General features: G+C 43.8%; 1 pseudogene; it reads right to left on the reverse strand.

Annotated features, from left to right (window-relative positions):
- Positions 1–2,666: 2,666 nt before the first annotated feature.
- LOC136478535 (uncharacterized) lies at positions 2,667–3,694 on the reverse strand (annotated as a pseudogene).
- Positions 3,695–14,681: the final 10,987 nt, after the last annotated feature.

Raw genomic sequence — 14,681 nt, forward strand, 5'->3', positions numbered from 1 at the left:
CAACGACTGCTGCAGGCGGACGCTGAACATGTTGCAGTTTTGATTCGGTCCAGGGATCTTGAGTCCTTCAGGGACTCTCATATAGATTTCCGAATTGAGTGACCCATACAAGTATGCAGTCACAACATCCATCAACTGCATTTTTAAGTTCAAGTTAGCTGCCATAGATATAAGATATCGGAACGTTATGCCACTCATACCAGGAGAGTAAGTCTCATCATAATCGATGTCGGGTCTCTGCATGAACCCTTGTGCCACAAGCCTCGCTTTGTATCTTACCACCTGACCATGTTCATTCCTCTTCCGGAGGAAGACCCATTTATATCCTATAGGGATGACCTTTGGAGGTGTTGGGACTGCAGGCCCAAAAACCTCTCTTTGGTAAAGCGAGCGTAGTTCTGCCTCAATTGCTGCTTTCCATTTGTCCCAATCAGAGCGCTTCCGGCACTCTATCATGGACTTTGGTTCTGGATCCGGATCCATTGAGTCAGCAATTTTTGAGGCAAAATATATATCAATAACAGCGGTCTTTCTTTTATATGACTCTCACGATTCCACATAATTAGTGGCGATCTCCTCATGATTGTCTTCCCACTCATCATGATTTCCCATAACGATTGAGCTGGGGCGTTCCGATCTTCCAATGCTATAGTGTGCGCGCGGTGCATTGGGATTTCCATCTTTAGGATGGGGTCCTTCAGGGACTGTCTCAACTTCAGGTTGAGTTGCCTCTTCAAGGGTGTTCTCAACTTTAGGTTGAGCTTCTTCAACTGATTCCTTGAGTGATGCAAGTGGCTCAGGTCCCCATCTCTACGGACGTCTCCGCAGAACCTTGTCCTGAGCACCTGAAGGTCTCCCCCTCTTCCTAGGATTAGGGGAGACAGTAGAGCTGGTAACCTTCTGGGGTACCTGTACTCTCTCCGGCGCATTTACTATAGGTATATGCAACCTTGTCACTCTTTTATGACCAGTGAAGGCATCTGGCAGTCTATTTGCAAGATTTTGCAAATGTATGATTCTCTAAACTTCTAGTTCAGATTTACCGGTGCATGGGTCTAAGGATTGCATCCTAGTTGCATTCCATTCAATTTCCCAGCATTCTTCTAGATGCCTATCCCCGCCTAATGCTGGGAAATGGTCTTTATCGAAGACACAATCAGCGTACCAAGCTATATGAAGATCCCCAATCATAGGCTCCAAATATTTGATTATGGACGGAGTCTCATAACCAACATATATCCCCAACTTCCGGTGGGGTCCCATTGATGTATGCTAGGGTGGTGGTATTAGCACGTACACCGCGCAACCAAATATATGCAGATGGAAAACACTTGGTTCTTTCCCACGCACTAGTTGTAAGGGGGATGTGTCATGATATGCAGTTGGACTTAATTGGATAGTGCTGCAGCATGCAACACTGCATGGCCCCAACAGCTGGTTGGTAGCCTATAATTCTACAACAGTGGCCTAGCAATCCACTTGATCCTTTTGATCAAGGATTCAGCTAGACCATTTTGTGTGTTGACATGCAGTACTGAATGCTCTACCTTGATGCCCATGGCTAAGCAGTAATCATCAAAAGCTTTCGACTTGACCTCTCTGGCATTATCCATTCGAATGGACTGAATGCGGTTATTAGGGAAACTTGCTTTTAGTCTGATTATTTGGGCAATAAGCTTGGAGAAAGCATGGTTTCTAGTGGACAATAGGTCCACATAGCTCCATCTGGTAGATGCATCAATCAGCACCATAAAGTACCTAAACGGGTCCGATAGGGGCTGAATAGGTCCACAAATGTCACTTTGTATCCTTTGTAGGAACACATGTGACTCATCCCTAATCTTTAGGAGGGATGGTCTAGTGATTAGCTTCCCCTTTGCACATGCGGTGCAAATAAAATCTTTAGGATTAGGGAAGCCTCTAACATCATGGCCAGCATAATTGTTGATGATTCTTCTCATCATACTCAACCCAGGATGACCCAAATGGTCATGCCATATTCAAAATGACTCTGTGTTTTTTAATATGGTTTTCATCGCAACATATTCTTCCGTGGGTTTTATGTACATGTAGTACAAACCCGATGGCAATGAAGGGGGTCTTTCCACCACTCGCTTTTGATACCCATCGAATTTAGTGATGAGCAGGTATTCAGTACCATGCTCAATCTCGGTTTCTACGTGGAAACCATTCGCACGGATATCTTTGAAGCTCAAGATGGTGTGCTTTGAATAAGGAAACAATAATGCATCCTTCACAAATATTTGGGTACCCATAGGGAGAACCAGTGTGGCACTTCTGGTGCCCACGATATGAGCATTGCTTCTGGCAGTGGTCATAATATTTCCATTTTTCTTTGTCAATGTTTGGAAATATCTGGTTTCCCTTAGTATCGTATTAGTGGTGCCACTGTCTACAAGACAGATTTCCGCTTCAGCCATAGGGTCCCCACAGGCTCTGTTAAATACCATAAAAGGAAACAGGAATTTAACATAAAGCATACATTATAAGAAAGACGACATTACATAATTCCTGGGAAACATTACGACAGTTTGGACCATCTACCATGTTACAAATGCTCTTCAGGAGCATGCATGGCCAAACTTTTATGGAAATAAAACTAGTACATGTGGACATCGCATTTAACTAGCATGATATTTTGGAGATTATTGCAGGTCCCCAAATATATCAAAGTTATTTTTAAGAAGGTCGTCGTCACTTTCATCCATTTGGACATTTCCACCACTTGCGCCGACAGCCGTGTCGTCGCGCTTCTCAGCTGAGCTTCAGGCTTAGCGATGAAGTGGGACTCATGTTGACCTTTCCCTTTGTTCTTGCTCTGTTGGTAAAGGTCAACCAGGTGTTTGGGGGTGCGGCATTTACGGGACCAATGCCCCTTTGCTCCACATCTATAGCATTCACCTTGCTCTTCCCCACTATGGTCACCTTTTTCCTTCTTGGGTTCAAATCTACCCTTGGGCTTTCCCTTTCCTTTGCCTTTGAACATGGCACCTCTTTTCCCCTTCCACTTCCCTTTTCCATGGCCCCTTTTGCGGTTGTGAGAACTCTCAGCAATGTTAGCATGTGCTTGAGGCACAGCCATGGAACCAGTAGGCCAGGCAGAATGATTGTTCATAAGAACCTCTTTCTGTTGTTTAGCAATAGATAATACTTCACTTAGCTCAGAGTACTTGGTGTACTTTGAGTTCCTGTACTGCTGTTGCAGTACTATGTTGCCGGGGTGGAAGGTGGACAAAGTCTTCTCGATCATATCAGCGTTAGTGATCTTCTGGCCAGATAGACGCAGTTTAGTCACAATCTTGTGTAAAGCAGAGTTGTACGCTGCCATAGACTTATAGTCTTGGAAGCGTAGGTGGATCCATTCTTGTTGCGCTCTGGGGAGCACAATCATTAGCTGCTGGCTGAAGCGGTCTTTCAGGGACTGCCATAAGACCAATGGATCCCTCTCCGTCATATACTCAGACTTTAGGTCTGGGTGGAGATGGTGTCGCAGAAAGTGCAACACCCTCGCTTTATCAGGCTTTGTGCGCTCATCCTTGCCACCTTCAGGCTGGACAATGGTATGATCGAGGCTCATGCCGTCGTGTTTGATCTCGATGTTGGTAGCCCAAGTGAGGTAGTTGCTGCCGTCCACGGCAAGCGCTTCGAACTCCCTCTTTGCGATGCCCGACATGCCTGCACAATTAATGTACAGGGTTAGCGAATGTCGGTGCATGATCTTCAGGATTATGACTCTGCATAGTCTTCAGGACTATACAAAAATTTCCCAGGCGTAATCTTCAGGATTACTTTGTGATTAAATAAATAATATAAGTTGCAATAAAGTAAATATGCAGATTTAAATAAATGCAATAAATAATTTGTAGAAAATAAAGTGCAATAATATAGGGCTTCAGGCCACTGATATTTCACGGACTTCAGGCCGTGTATAGTGTAGTGGATTTCAGACCACTATTATCTATACATGTCACTTCTGATCGCTGAGATACGGTGTGACAGTCTATATACGACTCGTGGTCGCAAATGTACAAACAAAATGGCTTCAGGCCATTATTATTTTCTGTTCAGTGCAGCGGCTTCAGGCCAGCATGCAGTAGATACAGGGGCGGAGCTACAGGGTGGTCCCTGTGGTCCGCGGACCACCCTGCGCTCGGCCCAACCAAGGCCCATAGGTAGAGTCAGTACTCGCCCAGTCGCTCGCGATCTTGCGGATTCCGCCGTCTGTTCCTCTCGCATCGTATTGTTTCCGTATTTTGCGTGGCGTGCGGTGCAGTCGTGGGGTCGGTCGACGGCCGCGACGCAGCTGCTAGCGGCGGCGAGCACGGCCATCGCCCATCGGACTCCGACAACCGACATCGTCATCTCCATGTCGGCAAACGCAAAGCATCAGCCGAGCAGGGGCAGGCACTCTGAACTGCTTTGCCAACGTTAATTAGCCTGCTGCTGGCTGCTGCCCTACGTGCCTATCCCTATTCTGAATTCTCCTTTAGTCACAAGTACATAATACTCACGTTTCTTCTTTTCCTTTCAATTTCCTCAATTTTAATATATGATTGGTGTTCTGCGATTTGCACGTCCAGTCAGTCAGATAGGAGAAGTGCACAAGCTGACAAGCCATAAGGTATGCAAAACTGATTTTTTTGTGCAAGTGCAACACTGAATTATTTTATTTCAATATATGATTTTTTGCAGTATTGGATTAATGGTTTGATGTATTGAAACATTATATAATGTTGTTGCTGAATTGTTGAAAGATGAAGAGGAGTGGTGATATTGCCTCTCTTTTTCAGAAATACGAAGCAAAGAAGAAGGCCTCTTCTCCATCTCCTTTTGTTGAAAAGATGAAATGTTCATAGGCCTAAACAATCGTGTTGACCTCTGAGTAAAACTTGTTGAAACAAAGAGGGATAAAATTTATCATTAGGTCTATTTATTTATCAAATTGGTATTGCTTCTACCGGTGAGTACTGCAAGTGTTGAATTAACTCCATACATTTGCATTAGGAACTAGTAAGTGTTAACATCCCTTGAAAAACATGTTTGTGAAATGCTGACTCACGTACACAAGTGTTGAAAACTTGGTGGAGTGAACACATTTGCACAAGGGATGAAATAGAGAAGAGAAGAAGGTCACTGAGTGTGACCGGACGCTGGCTGTGAAGGGACCGGACACGTCCGGTACCTTAACCTAAGCGCAGCCAGGCAAGCTGGCCGGACCGGACGCCGAGTGAAACAGTGACCGGTCGGGCTGCTCGCACTGTTCACAGACTAACAACGTGGTCAGAGGTTGACCGGACACTGAGGCGAGTTCGGTCAGGAGTGACCAAACACGTCTGGTTAGCAAAATCCCTCTCTGGAACCTCTGTGTTACAATCCGGACGCTAGGAGCGAGCGAGTCCAGTCAATTGACCAGATGCGGAGTACGATCGCGCGCAGACTTAGCCGTTGGGCGCCAATGGATACATTCAAACGGTCGGGACATGTGGCTGTCCGAGGTGGACCGGACGCGTCCGATTAGCACTAGTGCGTCCAGACAGTGCGCAGACAACTCAATAAAGAGAGCCAATGCGTATGTGTGACTTGTGGGCTCTATAAATAGATGTTGGTCAGCTTGGGCTCACTCTCTTGGACATTTTGATCATTGATACATCCTTGTGAGCTAAGCCAAATACCTCCCACTCATCTTCTTCATTGATTCATCATTCGAGTGAGATTGGGAGTGATTCTAGTGCATTTGCTTAGAGTTTGAGCATCTAGTGGCACTAGTGATCGTGTGAGCTATGTGATTGCTTGTTACTCTTGGTGGTTGCCTCCACCTAGATGGCTTAGAGCAGCGTAGGAGCTTTGGTACGAGTTGGTGATTGTTCGTGGCCATCTCCCGGTGATTTGTGAGGGGTTCTTAGGTTTATTCCCCGATGGAGCGCCAAAAGCCACTCTAGTAAATTGCTCGTGAAGTTGAGTGCCCTCATCTTGTGTAGGTTCTTGCTACGCTCAGGTGTTGGGCTAGGTGTGGTGCCTATTAGGTCACAAACAACCAAGTGAATCGGCCTTTACAATGGGGACTAGCGTGCCGACAAGCACGTGAACCTCGAGAGAAAAATTATGTGTCAATTGTCTCCTTGGTTTTGTCTTGGTATTCATTATTGATTGATTATCACTTGCCACATTCGGTATGCACCTCTCTACCTCTCTTGTAATTACATTCATACTTATCTTGAGTAGTGGTAGTTTGAGTAGTCTAGCTCTCTTGTGTAGTGTAGAAATAGTTGGCTAGCTAGTTTTCTTGGTAGAACTAATTAGTTCTTGCTAGCTCACTAGTTTAGAGAGTAGCTAGTGACATAGCTTTTGTGTGCCTAGCGGTCATACTTGACTAGAATTGTGGATAGTTGGCTTACAACCCTATTAGAGCGACAACAAAAATCTTTTATCGCCATTTGTTATACTAATCACTTGCTCTAGTATTTTATAGAATTTTTATAGGCAATTCACCCCCTCTAGCTATTTAGGACCTTTCAAGTGGTATCAAAGCCATGGTCACCATTGATTTGAGACTTGTTGACTCGATTTTTGGCTCACCTATAATATGTGCAATATTTGTTTTAAATAAATGTAAATAACATATATGGCCAAATTCCATATAAATAAGGAATGAATAATAAGATAAATGATATTGGCTATGAAATTTAGTACACTCAAGAATACATGAGTGGAAGGCGTATGCACATGTGTTTCCTACATATAAGTAAAATGACATGGTGGTTATATAAAAGGAGAAAGAAAACAAGGATGGAACACAAAAATATATATGAACCTGCCCATGCATGGCGACTTACATTAGCTGAACATAATTTTGATCCGCTAAGCTTATCAAAAAGGGGCACGCTCTCTATGTCAGTCACGTAACAAATGCACGTGCATATACATGGATTAATCAATCAAAACATGGTCATGCCACGTAAGTGTGTGGTACAAGCGTATAGCACGTACGTGCACGCCGGCTAGAAAATAAGCTATTTCCTGTTCTCGTAATCACTTCAGTTAAAGAATATACAAATAGTCCAACTGCCAGTTGCAAGGCAAGGAGGGAGCTCCTGAGCGCGCTTGCCATATTCAAACGGAGTCAAAGGCGCCGTAATTAGGCCTCCTATATCCTCTGCCGTGACCGAGTCAAAACACGGTCATGTCTGGTCGTTGCCGTGATCAAGCCCACGCTCGACTGCATGATCTGCGCGCGCGGCGATTCAAACATTGGCGCCGGCAAAGCTTAATCAAATGAAAGAGCGCCAAATGCTCTGGCAACCGCTGTTGGCTTCCGCTCTATAAATAGAGAACCACCGCAGGCGCTCATAACCATACTCGGCATGTTCGCTGGTCGGTTTCTGAGCTGGTTTAGGCTGACTGGTGCTGGTTTATTGTGAGAGAAAAATACTGTTGGCTCAGGACGACTGCCGTCAGGCTGCCGCGCTGCTCATATACGTTGCCAGGCTGCCGCTTTCGTCTGTCCATCAACCGCAAAGGCTACTCTGCTGCCGTCCCGGAGAGACACCGTAGCGGCGCCTCAGAGTCCCTAAGAAGGTGAGAAAACTACCTTGTTGCGCTGAGTTGATCCCTATCTTCTTCATCGACGCTCGGCGACAACCACGCCTTCCATCCTCGGCACTGATCAAGGCCTCATTTGTTCTCTTGAGCAAGTCCCCATGAGATGTATCAAGACCTCATGGTAGGTCTGGTCAGTTGATACAGATCACTATGGGACGAGCCTTGTTCTTAGACTCGGTCCGTTTGATACGAGATCAGGAACTAGCGCTAAAGCCACCATCATGCTAAAAAAGAAATACTCCTCGCTGCTCCCCACGCATGTGTTTAAATCAACAAGGACACCTGTTGTGAGTTGCACCGGAGAAACCCAAATTCCATGCCTAAGTGCTGTCTAAAAATGGCTACGTACTGCATGGAGTATGTTGAAAATCAAAGTCCAAAAACAGTATGTGAAAACAAGACTTTGAATGGTGGCCAAATTTAATGAAGAGGAGGAAGAAAGTCCATGAGTTCATACACTGTATTAGCCTTGTTTTTATCAGCCTCCTCCCCTATAAATAGGAGGTCACTTTCACCTTCGTAAAGATCATCAGTAAGAAAGTGAAATACAGAACAAGCTCCCTCTTCCTCCATATTCTGTGTTCTTGTGCCTGTGTTCTTGTGTGTGCAAAGAGCTGATTTCTAACACGTTATTAGCACGAGCTCTGCCGAGCTAAGAGGGTAAGAAGGTAGGAACACGATCTGCACCTCTGTACATAAACAAGAACACACCCTAGCACAGACACACATTACCCACTGTGTCGTTGGCGCATCGGCAACGCCCGGTGACACGAAGGCGGCTCAGCCGCCGTCGCCGTCCTATCGCTGGAAGCGACCTCGTCGGCCCTGAAGTGTCGACAGTGGCGATGCAAGGATGGCTCTGCCTCCGCTCGCCAAGAAACGGCCCTGAAGTGCCGAACAGACGCCAGCAGCCCCCGGCAGCCATGGGCGCGGAAGAGCAGGCCTCAACAGGCCGCCGCCGAGGGCGCGGACGAGCAGGCCTTGTCAGGCCGCCGCCGTACCCACCCCGGCCGCCAATGGGAGCGCAGGCGTGGGCTACTAGCCCTGCCCCGACCGGCCGCTGCCGTTCCCGGCCGCCGCGGGCGCTGATCTGACCGAGCTGGGCCGGCTGACCACCGCCTCCACTGCCTGGTCCGGCCGTTGTCGCCTCCACCTTCTTTCTTCCCCTGCGTATTTCCTCTCTGCTTCGTGTGAACGCTGAGAAGAGGAGCAATGGAGCAGGAAGAGAGGAAGGGGGAAGTCATTTGCCTCTGAAGGGATAAGAACGGGTGAACAGTTGTAGCCAGGAGCGTGGCGTTTTGGGTCCTCTGCTGACCGGCCACTCCTGCTGTTTTCCAGTATGCAGTGTAGTATGTTTCCCAGCACATGCCAAAGTGGCCTGAAGCCTTGAGCCATGTGCGTGCATGCTACTGGAATACTGGATCAGGCCATCAGGGGCTCAGGGCGTAGCCAAACTATGCATGCTGGCTTGGCTTCTGTTCTCTCCTCACAAGGAGATGGAAGCTCGCGTTTTGACCGCAGCTTTTGCCGCATGGCTGACAGTCTGAGTTTGCATTAATCAACATACATATCTACTCAGTGGCGTAGTCAGGATGTGTAGCTAGGGTGGTTGATTGTCTAAATATTTTTAACAGCTATAAATTTAACATATCGATATACTGGTATATAAATGACAAAACGCAATTAATAAAAAAATGACATACAAAGTTCATAAAATAGATGAGTACAACTTTATTAACATAGAATTCAAATATTACATACCTATAATAATTAAAGAACAATATGTCACTACTTCTTCTTCTTCTTGTCACGCCTGCGCCTTCTAATTAATAGACATAAAAGTGTTGATGATCTTTTCTTCATACGATTGTAAGAAGATATCCCACTCAATAAAAGTCACTAGACAATCATCCAGAAGGCTATCACCTATATTATTTCTCAACTTATTCTTGATAAAGGTCATTGCAGACTGTAATAAGAATATTATAGGAATCTATCTCACCTGTTGTTCTCTCGAGTTGACTAGTTTACATTATCTTTATAGATCTATCCCTTGAGTGTCATTATGCTTAATTCCTATCTATATATTTACCCTCTACTAAAGCTATGCTGGTATGTTGATAGATATTTCTCTATTACTCAATAAATCTTTACTCCATTGTTTCCCTATGGTAAAATATAAATAACGATAACTGAAATAATCCCGGTAAAATGCTACAATGGTATTCTGTGCGCCTGTGGAATCCTTCATATTCTATTTGCGTTAATAAATACCAACAAGTATTTTTGGCGCCGTTGCCTAAGAAACAATTGGCGTAAAGATTTAGATCATTAACATACCACTAGCTTTAGTAGGATTACCCATGTTCTGTTGAATTGTGGAATAAGACAGGACAACAGATGCCGTTTTGACCTTTCGGCAAACATCCACAAGAAAAGAAGAACATTAAAGAACCCAGGGTACCTAAACATTCAAGATCTATCAACATTGGAACCCAATCATCTCACAAGTTTGTGTAGACATATATATATTCTCTAACCATGTGTAGATTGGAGAAAAAGGTCAACGTCATAAGAATTCAAATCATATCTCAAGTGACGGAAGTAGATGCTGCACTACTCATAAATTCCATCATGTGAGTCATGGTAAGTATGATCAAGAAAGTTAAGATAGTCTTGCTCATGGACTTTAAACTTGATGAGTAGTTATCTTTTAATTTTTGCATACCACTGCATGTTTACTTTAAAAGATCCATGCATTCACCCCATTTAGTTTAAATTCTCTCACATCAAATTCACATCACATTTAGTTCCTTGCATACATTCATGCCACTTGCATCTTTTATTAAAAAAATCTCTCACCATGATCACGCTCTTTCATCTCTATTTGAATAATCTCTATAATGCTTTCATGTTCCCTTTGTCTGCCATAGTATGCTTTGGTTTGGAAGTACTGGACATACTTCCAAAGGCTTTTTAAATTAAGCGTGGTACTTCGGTTAAATAGTCTTTCTTAATCAAATTAGACATAGAGTTTAGTTTGGTTATTGAACTAAAAATTGCTTGTGTAGACACTGGATATTTTGTTGGACTAACCCCTACAGAAAACTCTCAAATTCAATCTGGGTAAGTTAAGAGATGAATTCACATCGGAGATAAATCAAGGCATGCGATAAACTCCAACAACTCTGCACAAAAGAAGACACAGCTCATACTTCATTGAAGGAAGGACTGTGAGTATCAAAATTCATTCACTTTGTCTTTTGCTATAAGTTACCTTTGCCTTGAACCATGCTAGAATGCAGCAGACAAATAAAATTTGTTATAAAACATGATAAATGAAATCTATGCTAAAGTAATCTTAAAACCATCTTTTTCATTAGCATAGAGAAAAATTACAAAAGATATGGACAACAACCCGCATTTCAAATTTGTTGTATACCCTCGGGTATGTGTCCACTAACATTTTGTAGGAAAAAAATGAATATAAGCTATGCCTGTCCATGGTTTGGTATGGACATGCGAAACCAAACCACCACTTCAGTGATGGAACAAAGAAGGAGACGAGTGCCACAAAAAGAATCTACAATAAAAGCACTCACTCATAGGAAGTGGATGAACAAATCAACAGGCCACAAGTAACGTTGAAGGCAACCAAGCGTTGAGTCTTTCTAGGACTCTAGCTAGGAGGCTGATGAGAAGTAGGGTGCAACCCACCTCATATTAGCCAATCTGATGCCTGTTTTCATCACCTTCAATCACTACATCTTGGCCTACATTCTCATGCCAATAGACGTCAGTTTTCAATGGAGGTCTATTGATAGTGTCTCATGAAATCATGGGCACAAGAAGACATCCCTAAGCCATTGGAGATGAAACTTTCATGCAAATACCAATGAGGTTCCTTCTTTGACCATTAAGACGCCCGGCGTATCATTAACAAACAAAGAAGATCAACTCTCTGCCACGCTGTTAGACAATCAAGGAGGAACTTGAGTTGCATCTCCACTGAACCCCAATTTGTCAACTAAGAATTAACAAAAATCAAGAAAGGTTGATGGAAGAAGAGCATGCAATTGTCCGTATCCTCATTGGATGGTGCAAAGACAAAGCATAATGTAAGGAAAGGTCTTGCTCAACAGACTACGAGCTCTTGCCAATAGGTAAATCGGATAAGCCTCTTTTAGGTATGTTTGTCACTAATCATTTCAATAAAAAGAAGCAAAACATAAGGTATAACCAACCAAGCATTATGCAACATAAAATCTCATTCACAGGAGACTTCTATCATCCAAACTTGATTCTGCATTTTGCAAAATTCAAGTATGGGGGATGGAGTTCTTAAAATCATCTCATGCCATGTTGCTAATTTATCTTGGTCATTATTGCCTTTATGATGAGCTCAACTTGCTAAATCTCAAACAAGTAAATTTTTAAATAATCATGCTGTTTGGGTCACCACACATATTCTTGTTTCTACTTGAATGAATATATAAGCTTCCTTGTTCTATTATAAGTATGCTTTGAAATACTATTTGAACATAATCATTAAATCAAAATATACTTGTATAGAATTCGGTTGTATATGTGGACTAACCCTTGTAGGAAAATATTCAAATTTTGTTGGGAATGTTTGGAGATCATTCGTAGAAACAAATTAAGTTAGAGGAATTCTTCAAAACAATTTTTCACACTTTTGCCTTAGCCTTGTTGAAAGATTGAAGTACTGGTGAATAATAAAGGCACATTATTTAAAACATGGGATAAAGATTCTATGCTAATTAAAATGTTAAAACCAACTTTGTTATAGCATAGAGGATGACCTTCAGCTCTATGACAACACTATCCTTGCTTTGAATCATTTGTATACTCCTTCGGGTATATGCTGTCACTAATCCCTTGCAGAGAAGAAATAATGAGAGGAGCAGAAGGTCTGATCAAAATGCCAAGAAAGAACAAAAGATGGCATAATGGAAGAGTGAGAAAGGAGTGCAACATATGAGACAAGATGCTCATGAACAACTCAAGCTTCAAGAGAAGACCACCACAAGTCATCTACCCTTCATCACATGGTGTCATCACGCTCCAATGATGAAGGTAACATTGTAAGGTAAATGGTCATTATTTAAAAAGCTTCCCTTTGATCTTGGTATTCACATAAAAAAGAAACAAACATATTTGAGTTACAACTTTTGTAACACCCCAGTGTTAATCAATTGCATTTGGCACTTGCATTTCATGAGCACAAGCATCATCTAAGCATTCATGAACATGAGCATATGAAATTTCATCTCGTTCTTATACCTTATCACATGAAATGTTGATTTTATATATGTGCTTATGCTTGTAATCATGTATGAACAATGTATGAAATGGTTGTGAGGTCATGAAAACACCTTAGACACAACTAGAATGATAATTGGAACAATAGTTTATATTCATGACATAGGCCAAATTTGCTTCTAAGTGTTGGTTTCATTTGAAATGCTATTTTCATGATACTAGTTTGACCAAAGTTGAATAGTAGCTTAGAGTGTTTGCATGGCTGTGTGGCCTAAATAAAAGTTGTAGTTCACATCATGGGTAACAAACTTTATTTAAGGGTCTTGAGCTAATTCGGTGTCTAACATGGTCCAATAGAGCTCACAAGTATCAACAAAATATTATTTGGTGACTTAAGAATTTTTCTAAGTGTTGAAGTTGTTTTTAGTTTCAAAGTACCTTGCATTGGCAGCACTGTAGTTTGAAAACCATTGGGAATTAGGCTAAACTCCTCTAAGTATTTTTGTAGTGTTTACGTAGCTCTACAAATTTTATTAATGAAGCTTGCACTGATTCGCTACAGATTAGGAGTACTAATCGCTTGAAGATGCGTTGTCAGTCAGGTTCAGGGTGGACTGAATCGGCGCTACTGCGCACGTTGTGGCCGACTAGTGTCAGGGCTGTGGCCACCACATGGTGGTCATACATCAGCGTTGACCCCACCAGTTAGGCCGACGTGGGCAGATAAATGCGCCACTCCCTCCCACTCTCTCTCATGCGCTCACTCGCCTCTGGCTCGCCTACCTCTTTCGCTCTCGTGCTCATCGAGCGAACTGCAGCGCTGCGCCATCGCCGCCGCACCCCTACCCCGCTCACACGCCACCGGCACCACGCCATTGTGCGATTGCTCATGCACACCGCTCGGCCATCACCTCCTCCACCTCACCGACCATCCATTGCCTTAACTCGAGCCAAGGTAAAGGCCTATGGGCCATCGCCATCGTCGCGCCATCACTGAGAGTGCCATCGCCATGCACGTCATTGTGGCTGTGCATGCTCGGTTTTCTGCCTCGTGCGCTTCTAGACATTAGGGTTAGGTTAGAGCTAGCTCTAGCTCGAGGCAAGAGACTAAGGCCAATGTTGGCCTCGTCAGAGCAGAACGTCGCTATGCCACCATTGTGTTCGTGCCGCCGTGCTGCCATGTATGCGGCCGTGCCTCACCGATGCCCTCACAAGCCCCAATCCAAACCCTAGAACTCTGCTAGGTCACCCTTGAACCGTAGTCGTGCTCCCCAGAGCTTGTCACAGCCGAAGATGGCCGGAGCACCACCATGCACCGCCGCCAAGCCACCATGGCCATCATCGAGCTAGCTTCGGCGAGTCTCTGAGCCAACCTAGGGTACCAGTCGATGCGGATTGAGTTAGGGAACACGCCGGTGGTGATGCTACCGCAGGTGACCTCGCCGTCGGCGAGCTTTTCATTGGTCAACCGCCGACTCTGCCTCACTGACGCATGGGCTGGGTTGACTGCGGGACTCGCATGTCAGTCGCAGTGGGTGTATAGACTGGGTGCACCTAACTGTAGCGCCCGAGTAGATTTGATTTTCTTTATTTATTTCATAGATTTTGTTGCTAACTTGCAAAAATTATATCTAGAGCTAGGAGTATCCAAATGGGGTGAACCAAATTTTGTTGGATTCATCTTAAAGTGTACTATTTGATAAAAATATGAAATATACTGTTTAGGGTATTTTTCTAGGAGAATTAAATTAAGCAAGATAAGTGCTTTTAAAATAGTT

Source organism: Miscanthus floridulus, chromosome 8 (assembly GCF_019320115.1).
Source record: "Miscanthus floridulus cultivar M001 chromosome 8, ASM1932011v1, whole genome shotgun sequence".
Classification (NCBI taxonomy): domain Eukaryota; kingdom Viridiplantae; phylum Streptophyta; class Magnoliopsida; order Poales; family Poaceae; genus Miscanthus; species Miscanthus floridulus.